Source organism: Spermophilus citellus (genome assembly GCF_964194105.1).
Source record: "Spermophilus citellus genome assembly, chromosome: 5".
In the NCBI taxonomy this organism is placed as follows: domain Eukaryota; kingdom Metazoa; phylum Chordata; class Mammalia; order Rodentia; family Sciuridae; genus Spermophilus; species Spermophilus citellus.
The window spans coordinates 105,273,781-105,288,319 of NC_138186.1; the positions used below are offsets into that span (position 1 = coordinate 105,273,781).

Sequence of the window (14,539 nt, forward strand, 5' to 3'; positions counted from 1 at the left end):
AAAAAAAAAAAAAAACTATTAATAAACAAAGTATAAACATGTGTCTTTTAACAAATTATCTGAGAAAGCAGAGAAAGTTAAAAACACACACACACAATATTAATCTTAACATTCAGAAGTGGGTCACACATTTGACCTAACTAGAAGTGGGTCTCTTAAAATATAGAATATAGTGACCTAAATATCTAAAGACCTAATTAAAAATGTTGTTTTGAGGCTGTAAAATCTCTAAAATTTGGTCTTTTAAAAATCTGTTATTTGAACTTTTGCTAACCCTCCAGGACTATCAAGGCCAGTAACAAAAGGGAAAAACAATGTAAAACAAAAAATAATAATCTGGGAAAAGAAAATGTATTGTTTTGTTTTGGTGATACTGCAGTATCTCTGGGATATTTATAGAGCAAGTTATTATATATTTCTTTCTCTCTCTCTCCCACATTCCATCCCTTATTTCCTTCCATAAGAGATATTTTAAATGGCTTTTCCATTTCTAAACTCCTTATCTGACCCAATGGTATCCATAGTCATAGAAGTGATTGAATAATGAATGAATATTTACCTAAGGACCCATAAATAAAGTCAGAGTTGAATACTCTAGGACTCTATGCCAGAGTTTCCGTATACTAACAATAATCTAAATAATAAATAGGAGACAATTTGTATTGTTTTTATATGGGCAATAAAGGGAGCACCTGCTTATATATTCACCAGCCCATATAAAGATATATGAAATCATAATATCACTTATTGAAAACAAGTTAATTTTTTAAAAAGTAAAATTAAAATACCACACACAAACATACTATTATATAACAGGCATTATTAAAAATGAAAGGAAGCTAGAGACCATTCTAAAATAAAAGTAGTAATCTTCATTATATGGTTCAATTGAATTATTAGATGAGGTGTATTGTGCTTAACTTGAAAAACAGAAAGACATTTAAAGAAAAAAATTGGCTACATTTCCCATACAACATGCTACAAAGTATACTAAAATAGCAAAATTGCTTAAATATTATTAGGTCTAAATGGAATTTTTACTACCAAATATGTATTATTAAACTTAATATTTCCTCCTATAAATAGAAAATAGGCCTGGGGCATATTTTTGTTACATTTTCTCTAATTGACCACTGTATTTATGCATGTGGATGTCAGTAATCAACCCTACACCCAAATCCTTTTATTAGTTTGCTCACTTTGGAGCCATAAGCAGAGTTCATTGTTATCCAGGTGACTTTCCTTTCTCAAAATTAGATAAACTTTCCAAAGGTCATATTCTCTCATGCAAACAAAAGATATTTTCTGTTCATTGTTTCCTGGATTACAATATACTTTCTTACTCAATTTCTTTCATCTCAGGAATTACATGTCAACTTCCAGGTACTGGCTTGTTTATCCCATTTTGGCCATATTTTTGTCCCCAAATTACTCATCTTCAGAATAACTTTCAAGTGACCTTTCTCCTCACAGGAAGCAAAGGAAGAAGCAATTTTGCTGTTACCCAGTATATACTTCAGAAAGTCCACAGATTAAAATTTACAAAACTGTAATGCTTCTCAGGATTCTGTGCTATTAAGTTCCTCTACTATAATTTTTTTCATGTGTGCTTCCAAGGCACAATTTGTTCTGGAATGACGTGGTCCTCATGTATAAGAATTGGCCCTAAGGTGTGTGAGACCATTAAAAAGAAGTAGGCAAATCCAAGATTATAACAAGTGCAATTTACTGTGGATTAAGTGACATAAACACGGTCCTGAGTGGCAGCAAAATCAGGTGGAACCCTGCAAAATAGGTTGGAACAATGAGGACTTATAAAGTGGTCAGGATGTCATCTATTCCAGAATTCACCTGGTTTATCTCAAGCTAATATCAGAGTCAGACACCTTCCTGACGACAGGGTCTGATCATAAAGTTCCACATATCACTCTAATGGTTTTGACTATCTATAGCATGCAGGGAAACAAAACCAACCAGGGTTACTTGGACAATCATGGTGGTTATCACTGAAGATGGCTGTGGTCAGATCAAGTTGAATCCATACATTTCACCCCTTGTAACTGGTTTTTACAAACTCACATGCCCTGCTTTTCCATGATGTGTCCTGAAACTCTGAAGGGTTTTAGCCTTGTGTAAGTAGTATACAGTGCGGCCATTTGTCTGGCCTGCAGGAAGATTCCACAGCAACAATAGGGGTGTTTTAGTCAGCTTTTTAGCTGCTGTGACTAAAGGACGTGATGAGAACAACTGTAGGGAAGGAAAAGTCTATATGAGGGCTCATGGGTTTCAGAGGTCTCAATCCATAGAAGGCTAGCTCCATTCCTCAGGGTTCTAGGTGAGATAGAACATCATGGCAGAAGGGTGCAGCAGAGGGAAGCAGCTCACTTGTTGTTCAGGAAGGAGAGAGAGAGAGAGAGAGAGAGAGAGAGAGAGAGAGAGTCCATTGGCCAGATGCAAAATATATACCCCATAGCCAGGCCCCCAATGAATCACTTCCACCAGCTCCACCCCACCTGCCTCAAGTTACCACTCAGTTAATCCAATAAGGGATTATTTTACCAATTAGGTTAAGGCTATGACCCAATCATTTCTCCTCCAAACCTTTTTGTATTGTCTCACACGGGAGTTTCAGTGGGACACCATATCTAAGTCATAAGAGGCAAAGCCCAAAAAGAGAACAATTATGCAAATGATGATAACATCAATTTTTCCCACCAGAAGCCCAGTAACCATATCAACAACTTAGTATATCTCCTATAGAAGGGATAGAATCAGATAAACCATCAATTTGGGTTTTCCAATGGATGACAAGAGGTGTGTGACATCAGGGATGTACACATAACATTTTGTCTTCATAATAGCACAGATTCCAGTGTAAACAGCAAAAATAACAAACAAATAAAACTCCTGCAGTTATGGACAGAAAAATAATGTTTAGTAGGAACTTGTAAAAATAAATGTGTACCAACCAATAAGACAATACTGGTGGCATCATTTCTGGCAGCAGCAGCTGGATGCTGGTGGAGTGGAGCAAACCACCCATGATGGCAAACAGCATGGAGTCTGAGTGATTCTTGAAATAGTGAAATAGCATGCCAGACCCAAAGGCTAACTGTAGTGCCCTCAAGTATTTCCCACTCAGGAAATAAACCATGACTAGGTTTAGAGTCCAAGAGGATCAACAGGGATCACACTGTGGCGAGAAACAGCTGATCCATCTCAGGGGAATAAGCCACTTAAGCACCCCACACTGAATTGTCCCTTCCCCTGGATTTAATGTTGTAGCATGAAAATTAGCAGTTTTCTCTATCTGTATATCAACTCTGGCAGTATAGCCTCTGGATGTACAGCTTGGATGTAGGTGGTCTTTGGGGCAGGGACCACAGCCCCCAGGCACTCATATATGACCTGCATGCCAGATATATGGATTAAATTTGTTAATACACTCAACTTCAGTCCAGCTGGCCAAGGTGGTTTACCTAATACTATTTGTATCTATTGCTTTAACAAGCCATTCTTTTCTCTTCATCAGTCCTCCTGCCTGAGAGTTATATGGAAGATGAAAATGCCATGACACATCACTTTTGGGTCCAACATGTTTAGACAGCATATCTCATGAAATGAGTACCCATGCCTCACGCTTCAGTTTCAAGAGTGTTATAGTGGAAGTATGATTAGCTCTCTTGCTAAGGAAGGCTTCTATAAGGCCAGTAGACCCTTGTTCCACTTGCCATCATGCCATCCACAATATAGGGCTTCAGTATATTGTCAACTGTGTACACAAACAACCAGCAGCATGGCTCACAAGTTACTACCAGTCATACCACCCACAATTCTGCCGGTTGACTGCTTTCATTTTCTTCTGGCTCAGATCAGACAGTATCAGTGGAAGGTTGTACTGCAGCAACAGTGCTGGCTCGGATCCCCCCTGGCCCCCGGGGCTTGGCGTCAGCCCTGGTTTCTTGTTGTGCACGTCAAAGAGGCCAGCTCACAAGGCCTTGAAGGAGCTCACAAGGCCTTGAAGGGTTTGTGGTGTCTGTTTTCATATTATTCAGCCTATGATGGTCATGTGGGAACATCCTGACCTGCTTGGGTCTGATAAGGCTCCTGGTTGAAGGCTCATTATGAGTCGACATGAACCACCTGTTTTCCCCTCCTCCTTGCCCCCGCCTACTAGTGACTTTCTATTCTATCTGAAAGAAATATATAAGTATGAGCTGAGAAAATAAAGAGAGATTCCCCCTGGATGAAGGACCTCGGACTCCTGTGTCTTTGTTAATCCCGACGTCTCCCGCCGGACTCGGTCCATTTTGCCGGACGCGGCACAACAGTTCAAACATTTGGGTTCCCTCTGCTGGACTCATCTGTATGCGGCACATTTTCTGATATGGGGGCCACCCTCTCACACTTGAGGTCATAGGCACTGTGATGGTATGGTGAGACAGTTTCACAGGTTAACTGGGCCCAACATTGCCTCTAGCTCGGAAGTATATGAGCTATCAGAGAGAACAACATTGTTAATATGCCAGTTAGAGTAGAGATTTGCATTATTGTGGATTGAGGCTGATAAAATAGGCCCTCCACCATCTTCTTTATAGGTGGGCCAGTTTACACTTTGGGAAAATCTCAGTCACTAGGCTCCACCTGTAAAAGGGCATAGTACACTGTTAGGAAATTCATTTCTGAGCTCCCTTTCAGAAATGTGATTAAAAGAAAAGAAAAAAAAAACTTATTGGAGAGCCCAACTCATGCCATCTGCTCTACTGGTGACATCTGACTGTATTGGCATGCCAGATAGAGTGGTGACCAGATCAAAATCTTTGGCTTTCCAAATGTTTTTCTACTGAGAACATATCAGTCCCAAGTGGCTTTCCTCTTAATCAGCTGATATAGTATGTGTAGGCATTGAGCTGAATGAGGAATAAAATCCCACCAATAATCTAGGAGTCCTACAAAAGCCTATATGTCCTTTACTGTGTGGGGAAGGTTAGTACTTTATCTCACACTACACCTGGAATCAAATAGTTCTTTCCCAACCAAAGCACCCCTAGAAACTTAATGGCTAGTCTAGGACCCTGACTCTTGGAGTCAACAGCCCATTCCCATGTGTGGTAAATACACAATCATTCTATTGTGTCCCCTAAAAGAGTATAATCTTCACCAGTCAGCATATCATTGGTGTAACAGAACCAGCCTGACTCAAGGACAGGTGATTGAGAACTGCCTAGGCCTTGGATTCTTTCAGCAGATCTTGGAGAATGACAGCTTGCACTACTGTATTTAGTTTGCTGGGGGGTGCCCATTATTGTCCTCCAGAAAGAGAAAGGTGCACCTCAGAAAGATGTGGGGTGCATGTGAAGAAGCTTACCTCAGTGATGATCTCAGTGGGATCTCCAAATATGATACTGGTGATGAGTATCAGGTCTGAGTCCTGCTTCCCTGATGTGAAGATTGAACACACAAGAAATGCCCATGCCAAGGCAAGTATAGAAAGCAAGAGGTTTTTTAAATTTTTTGTTGTTGTTGTAGATGGACACAATACCTTTATTTTATTTGTTTATTTTTATGTGGTGCCAGGGATCAAACCCAGTGCCTCACGCATGCTAGGCAAGCGCTCTACCACTGAGCTACAACCCTGGCCCCTAAAGCAAGTTTTATTTAAAGGATAGAACAGAGATAGACATCTCTGAAGAGAAGGGGCCCCAGAGCTGGGTGTCCCAAGAAGTGGGGGCATCCTGCCTCATTTATAGATTTTAGATTTCCTTTGCTCTCCTGCCTTCCTTCTCCCCTTATCTTGTCTAGGTGACTAGTGACCAAAAGGTAGGCCAAAAGGTGAAGTGATCCACGAGCAGGAACTCAGTGGCCCAGAGAGCATTCATTAACTACTCCTACAACTCCCTCCAGGGAACCTTGCCAAGGTTACTCCAGAACACCCCCACTTCTGAGGCTTGTTTTAAAGAAATGGAGTCCATTGATGAACGTATTAAGAGAAAAAAGAAACATTTTAAAGAACACAACTCCTTTAATGAATTGAAGAAGCAGCCTGGCAATAAGGGTGGGGTAATAATTCCAGTTCCTCCAAAAGGAAGACTCTCTGTGGCTTGTACATCCATCAGCCAGCAGTGCTCTAAAGGCCAATCACAGGGCCTTGCAATTTGGAGCACTGTTCATCTGAAGGGGTCAGTCAAGAACTTTTCTCTCTCAGAAGCTAAAATGAGTGTCAGGTTTTCAGCTGCTACTAAAGATAATGAGCATAAGCATTCAGTGATCAAGACTCCACTTAAAAAGTTTCCACATGTGACCACATCTGGGAAAACCTCAGAAGGCCATGCTGTGCTGGGGACACCTAACTTAAAGACCAACAGAGGGAATTCTGCTGCAGCTATTACCCCATTCAAGTTGACAACTATGGCAATGCAGACTCCAGTCTCCAATCAAAAAAAAAAAAAAAAACAGTATTTGATCTCAAAGCAAGTTTGTCTCTTCCCCTCACCTAAGAGCCACACAAAGAAAATCTGAAACCACGGGGGAAATCTAAAGAAAATAATTCTCTGGGCTGGGGATGTGGCTCAAGTGGTAGCGCGCTCGCCTAGCGTGCGTGCGGCCCGGGTTCGATCCTCAGCACCACATACAAACGAAGATGTTGTGTCCGTCGAGAACTAAGAAAAAATAAATATTAAAATTCTCTCTCTCTCTCTGTCCCCCTCTCTCTCACTCTCTCTTTAAAAAAAAAAAATCTATCCTTTCTCTTAAAAAAAAATAAGAAAATAATTCGCTGAATGAACGCATAAACAGAGTTACCTTCCTCAAGAAAATCTATAAACAACCCTATCTCCAGACCAGGGAAGAGCAAGGGAAGAGCAAGGGAAGAAACAGGAGAAAGAACAAAAGGAAAAGAAAGCAAAGGTTTTGGAAGCTCAAAGGGGCTTTATTATGGTTAAAGATGAATAATTTGTTAATGTCTGTGAGGATGACCTTAGGCCTGAGCCTAAGCAGCTCCATTTTAAAAACACCAGTTTTGAAACCTGCAGTCTCACCAGGCACACCCACAGATCCCTCCAGTATGGCCTCAGACAAGTTTCTTTCCCTCACCCTGATAAACAGAGTAAAGCCCCTGGCAGGCTGGCCTTGCCTGATAAGAAGGGAAAGGCAAGAAGATCAGGGTGGAGACCACCAGCCCAGATGTTTCTGATCCCAGGGTAAATGATGTCATGGAGAAATGCAGTGACAGCTGATAAGGATTGAAAGGGGGGTCAAAAGCCCCCAAATTTAGTATAAATAGTAGAGCTAAGAAACAGGGATTCGGCCAGTTGAAACAAGGATGATCTCAAGCTGGAGAGCCTGATTCGAACCTGGACTGACATCCCATCATTTGTCATCATTTTCCTGACCTTCTGCCCCTTCATCTGGACCTTGGTGAGAGCTGCAACTTCTCTATATGACCCTCTCCTCAACCGGTCATCCACTCCAAGCCAGGAAAAGCCTGCCTTGGTTCTGAACCTGATCACCGCGGTCTGAGTGAGTGTGCATCTGCTGGACTAAAACCTTAAGGCTTAAGACTTTTGATCTAACACTTGAACTTAGCACGCAGAGGGAATGTCTGTCATTTCCTGTCACGATTAAGTGTGTTTGCAGTGCTTAGAATTAATCCAGAACTGTTTACTGTGAATTGATTCTGTCTATTATATTGCCTAGCATTAAGAATTGTTTTCTTGACTAAGAACCTACACAGTGAAATTGTAATTTGAGCGAATAAAACTTAGAAAGGGGCAGAAGTGTGTGGACATTCTTTATTTCTCCCTTCGACTGCATACGTTGCAATTTTGCCCCCTTGTGACAGTGTCCAACAAATATCCCTTTATTCTGAACTCGTTTTCTGAAATTTTGTAAATATTTTTATACTGTCTTTCCCATTTTAGTCAGAAGATCTTTCTCAGTTAACTTTTGTTCATAATCTATGAAGCATCTGTGATGTTCTTTATGTGCTGTGAAAGACATTATTATCTTAAAGCTCACACATTCTTTGGAATGGTTTCTATGTAAGTCCCTGTACAGCCCAGTTTTCTCATAAGATTCATCTTAGAGCTTAACCTAGATCTTTAATGTCAAGGTCTTTCTACAGTTTCTAATATTAAGAGCCCTGCAGTCCTCTATGCAATAGCATTTACCTGAGGACAGCTAGTCATACCACAAGCTTCAGTAGAACTTGAACAATAAAAAGTTAAGAATAGGGAAAGCTGGGACCGAAAGGTCACCTCTTATCCTCTCATCTACAAAATCTAGCAATCTTGAAACTGGACCAGTGGTTTGGTTATGGCGTCAATATTTTGCCTATATGAAAATGTTTAGGTTTATAATAAGCACTTGTACAGATCACCTCATGTCCTTACTACCTGTTATTCACTATATTCTTAAAAACTAAAATTCTACATCTCATTGTGGCCTTATAGTTTAGTGCCAGGCCTAGAGTATTACTGTTTTAAGGATTAAAATGCTGTCACTGTCAGATTTGTATCTTAACAATTTTATGGAAAAGCCCCAAGATACTTGGCATCTTATTTTTGTTCCTTGCTAACTACACAGAGCTTCCCAGTTCTATACTGCTCAAGAAAATTTTTAAAAATTTTTAGTTGTAGATGGACACAATACCTTTATTTAGCATTATGTGGTGTTGAGGATCGAACCCAGGACCCTGCACATGCCAGGCAAGCATTCTACCACTGTACTACTAAAGAATTTCATAAATAAAAATTTATTTAAAAAAATACCTTCTAGGATATGACCTCAGTGCTCTATTTCCATCAACTGAGTCCCACCTTCTGGTTTCCACTACCCTACAGCAGTTCATTAGCCATCAATACATTAATGTACTAATGAGATCATAACACTTCCCAAAAGCTACTCCTCTCAACGTTGCTGCATTGGGGAACCAAAACTTCAACACACCAGTTTTTGGGAGACATGTCATATCCAAACCATGACACTACCTGAATTTGGGGTTGAAATTATGCCCACAGAGGTCTGTAGTGTCCTTCCTAATAGAATATCTATCCCTAGAATGTTTTTAGGAACTGGTGGGTTAGTACCAAATATGGAGCTGGGGGTTTTCTTTTAATTCCTAAATGTAACAATCTCTCTCTCTGATGGTCTTATCCTCATATTCCTCAAGCACTGCCCAGCCCCGGAGAACATTCTGGGTTGCAATAGATCAGTATACATTCAACAACCATATTTACTGGAGCAAAGGACTTCCCCTGGTTCTTAGAGAACAGAAGATAATTCCAGATGAGGCATCTGGTTGCCAACTCTCTCTCTCTTACTCAAAGAGAATGTAGGGAAACCATCCTATGCATCTGTCAATACCGTAATTTGAAAATTCTTCACCTTCCCTTAGAGGGAACAGAAGGAAAAGGTCGGAAATGTCCAGGCTTAAGCTCCTTCCATAAGGCTATCAAGATTACATTAGGTTCCCTGGGGTTGCCAAAGCAAGTAATAAATACCACATCTGCTTTATTATTACCTTAACTACCCCCCACCATTTCTTTTCTCTCCCATTTCTCTTAGTTGTCAGGCTTTGTGACAAGGCATGTCTTATTCTGACCATCTTGTCTCTCCAAGGCCAAACACAACCTTGTCCACATTATTAAAAATTCTGTCAAAAAAATCAAACTGAGGAGTAAAAGAAAAGAAATGTACTGTTGGAACATTTTGTTTTCATTCCATATTTAGAAACTGCTTTTCAGCTCCTTGAAACACCTGGGCATAAATGGCTTGTCACATGCCCAATTCCCACAGAATACCCTGGGCTTCCTCAATGCTTTTCCATGGGGGTACCTATGCTGACTGGTACAGTCCCTTATGTGGCCATATCTCTTATGCCTCAGATGATCCAATCTATAAGGGAATGATTTCCTTGGAACAACAGACTTTATGTAGGTGCTACCTAAAGGCTGGATGAGTGATAAAATTATGTTTTATTTCATTTCCTACCAGTGAAATGTCATCCCCTCCCATGTCCCAGTCTCACCATCCAGGCAGTTAGGCTTTCCCAGGGGAGTTGTTTAAAAAGTTTTTGTAATATTTAGCAATTTTGCAACAGTACACTCCTGAACAGTCACGGTTTCTTAAATCAGAAGGTCCCCCATCTGAGTATTCTGTGCCTTTACATTGACATTCAAACAGAAAAGTGAGTCTGATTTATGGGGGTAAGGGGTTGGGAGGATGTGGAGGTGGGATTAGTGGTGGTGGTCCCTGTTCTCTATCATTTCAATCTCAGGTTCTTCTTCATTCCTCTCTCCCAGGGATTCTAGTTCTTTGCATTGCATTCTGATCTTCAGATGACAGTCCATACTTGTTTTCTCTTCCACCACTTTTCCCTCAGTGTCACAAAATAGCAAATTAGGATATCTAGCTTGGAGTCCTGATCTTCAACTTTCTCAGCCAGGCTACAGTCTATGGTAAAAGAGAGAGATGATGTTCTAGTCAACTTTTTCATTGCTGTGACAAAAGAAATGACAACAAGGTAGAGGAAGAAAAGTTTATTTTGGCTCACAGTTTCTGAAGTTCTGTGTACGTTGGCCAACCCCATTACTCTGGGCACAAAGTGAGGCAGAACATCATGCAGTTCAGGACATAGCACCCAGAATGCAGAAAGCAAGTTGTACTCACCAGGTACAAAATATAAACCCTTAAAAGACTAAGCCCCAGTGACTTACTTCCTCCAGTCACACCTTACTGGCCTACGGTTACCACCCAGTTAATCCATATCAGTGGATTAATCCACATGAGTTTTGGGGCCACACCACTTATATAAACCATAACAGATGTATATCTCTTTCAACTTGTATCACTTTTCCTGAAGTCTTTATACTCTTGCCTCCAGCCAGATGGACATTGGTAGCCAAACTGAACTGCCCACAGCAACAGCCATTCCACTAACAGTGAGACACCACTCTTCCTAACAGCAATGGGATAAGAAGCATTCAGCAAATAGCTGCTCCAAATCCAGCAGTGATTTCATAGCGTACCTATACTCACTTGGTGGGCTATACACCTCTAATGCATGGGCCAAGCCTCCCCACATGAAGTTAGATGGCCAGCCCAGGACTTTTCCTGAGGATGCTCCTTCTCCTTGAACATTTCCTTAGTCTTCTTGGCTGGATAATTGTTTCGAAATAACCCATTCTCAGTGTTTGAGAACTAGTTCCCAAAGCTAGTTCATGTGACAGAAGAGGCATGGAGATCCAGGATTGCAGAGTGGGATTTACTGAGGTCTTAGTGATATCAGCATGGTTCTGGGTGGTAGCAAAATTCAGGTGGACCTCTACAATATGGGTCAGAATAATGGGGGTTTATAATAATGGTCGGGACAAAAGTGACTTCATCCAAGCCAAAATGTACCTGGTTTATCTCAAGCCAATATCAGAGTCAGGCACATTCCTGGTACCAAGGTCCAGCCATAAAGCTCCACATACCACTCTTATTTTGACTATTCATAGTATAAGGGAAACCATGCAGGGAAAACCAACCAAGGACAACCATGGAGGTTATGACTAAAAATGGTGTGATCAGTTCAAGCTAAAAAAAAAAAAAAAAAAAAAGGCGTGGGGAGTCTATAGCCACCCAAATGCTCTGAATTTAAAGTTTATTTTTTCTTATGTAGATTTAGATCAAGTAAGTGCTTCTGATATTTCATTTCCCTACCAAGTAACCCAGTTCTATTATTCCTAATGCAGAAAAAATGGAGTAGCCAGATAAAAACAGATATCACTCTTGCAAACTTTTTCATGGACTGGTGTATGTCAGAACTAGTAAGGTAATATAGTTATAAAGCAATGAGTGATGGCTATTTGAAATGCAGATAACTATTTTAATCTTTTATACTTGTTCATTTCTTATACATTTTCAATTTGTACCCAACAAGCTATTTTTAAGCATAGCCTCAATCCAGGGTGCTTTGAGACACTTCAGTTCAATTCCTTTAAGTATGCTTATAGAAGCTCCCTCATATACCACTAATTCTCCAGGACCCCAACTCCCATTTTCTTGGATTTATGTATGTTAAATGGCATTGAGTAAATATGGATAAAGGGATGTTCATGCAGATATCTGCAGACTAAGCAAAACCCTTTGACACATACAGGAATTATTCCTGAGTAAGATTCCAAATGTTGATGAGGTGAAGTTAAGATGATTACATCAGGGTAGCCTTTAAGACTTTGAATAGTGTTATTTTGTGGTTAGGATGACCACACTTCCTAGTTTTTCCATTTTATGTCTACTGTCCTCATGTGATTGGCCTTTTACTCTCAAGTGTCCCAATTTAGGCAACAGATTATAAGGTTATCCTATTTACCTATGGTAGAACTTTGCCAAATCCATCCGCTTTTCTGCAGCAGACCTCTCTTTTTGGTCAGCTCTTCCTCTTCCAGCTCCCTGGATCCCAGTTTTCCTACCTACCTATTAACTTCCTTCTATCCTCATATGACCCTGCTTACTTTGGAGGATTTTTTCCTTTTCCCTCATCACTTAGAAATCCTTCAAATTCCTTCAAGGCCACTCTTCTTTCCCCTAATCCTCAATTTCATACATAATAAACTTTAGACCCAGACAATGCAGATGGTCAACCTGTACAGACTCATCAACCTGTACAGATGGTCAATCCGTATACACTCAGCAATCACTGGTCATTATTGTTAAAACAATCTCACATCCAAAATCCACCTACCAGGAGTCTTCTAAGCTTAATAAACCAGTTTCTCATAGCAGAGGAGTCCCAGTTATCTGTTATTTTCCCAGAGCTCTAGAGGGGAGGGGATTTTCATATAAAGCAAGCATTGAATGGTTCTGGCCTTTTAAAGTCCCAGGCGACCTGCACGTCATCTCACTTAATTCTTATAATCCTACAGAAAGACAACACAGCATAGCAGTTAGGAGCACAAGGTTCTAAAAATGATCTACCAGGGCTTAAATTTCATGCTTCAACACTTACTAAGTAATCTCTAATTTACTAAAGTTTCATGTGCTTCAATTTTCAAGGTAAAATACATTTGTACTTATACCTGTGGAAAATATTGATCAAGATAATATATGTATGGCACCTAGATTAGGGTCTAGTATAGTAATTAATTTTAAAATGTTAGCCATTATTATTACCTATTTTTCAATTGTTAACAAGTCCAAGATGATATAGTTAGTGGTAATGATGAGATATAAACCCAAGTTTTGTCAATCTAAACACCATCCATTTTCTGTGATATTCCTACTACCCAAGTGTTCTCCTATATGTAATGAAAAGCAGTAGACTAAAGAATGATACGGGAAGTACTTTTATTTTATCACATGACACTATATGAGAAGCCATATTTACAGATGCCTAATCACACAATATAGCTTTGAACACAAAAGGTGGCTCAGAGATAGCAATACCAGTGATTCAAGTATTGATCTTTTTTTTTATTATTGATTATTTAAAGCATTACATAGCTTATGACATATCATCTTTCATACATTTGACTCAAATTGTGTTTTGAACTCCCATTTTCACCCCAAATACAGATTGCAGAATCACATCTGTTACATATTCACATTTTTACATAATGCCATATTAGTGACTGTTGTATTCTGCTACCTTTCCTGTCCCCTACTATCCCCCCTCCCCTCCCCTCCCCTCCCATCTTCCCTCTCTACCTCCCCTGCTGCTGTTCAGTTCTCTCTAGATGCCCCTCAACAGATGAATGGATAAAAAAAATGTGGCATCTATACACAATGGAGTATTATGCAGCACTAAGAAATGACAAAATCATAGAATTTGCAGGGAAATGGATGGCATTAGAGCAGATTATGCTAAGCGAAGCTAGCCAAGCCCTAAAAAACAAATGCCAAATGTCTGCTTTGATATAAAGAGAACAACTAAGAACAGAACAGGAAGGAAGAGCATGAGGAAAAGACTACAGTAAACAAAGACGAATGAGGGGAGAGAAACGGAGAGAGAAGGGAAAGCACATGGAAATAGTAGGAGACCTTCAATGATACATAAAATTATAAGAGGTTATGAGGGGCAAGGGGGAGGGAAAAAAAGGGAGAGAACTGTTCAAGTATTGATCTTTACAGAAAAGAAAATAATTTTGACTGATTGAAAGGAGTTTGAAAATAAAAATTTTTATTGGCTAGCATTCTTTCATATTTTCTTGAAAACTACTGTGTCGAACAAAATGAAATACGTATAGTTTATCACATGGCACAGTATTTGAAAACAAGTTTACAAGTTGCCTCTCTGCCCACTTTCTGTTTCAGCATTACTACTGATGTGTCATTCTATTATCATGCTGAATTCCTCAGCATCTTCCATAACACTTCCAGGGGAATCTCTGGGAAGTAGCAATGGAAACACATTGACAAACCCATCTTCCACAATTCCCACCTTCTGCTCCTTTGAAATAAATTTATTTTTGGTCTAATAGGAAAAAAACACACTATGATTTTGAAAACCTCAATTCTGAGTCTGGCTGTCATGAACTACAAATATTTACATCATGTA

General features: G+C 39.9%; 1 pseudogene across 1 annotated transcript; it reads left to right on the top strand.

The window, feature by feature from the left end:
* The first annotated feature begins 5,341 nt into the window (after positions 1-5,341).
* LOC308649452 (nucleolar and spindle-associated protein 1-like) lies at positions 5,342-6,951 on the top strand (annotated as a pseudogene). The gene is made up of 3 exons: positions 5,342-5,422; positions 5,905-6,564; positions 6,765-6,951. The product of its transcript is annotated as a nucleolar and spindle-associated protein 1-like (transcript).
* Positions 6,952-14,539: the final 7,588 nt, after the last annotated feature.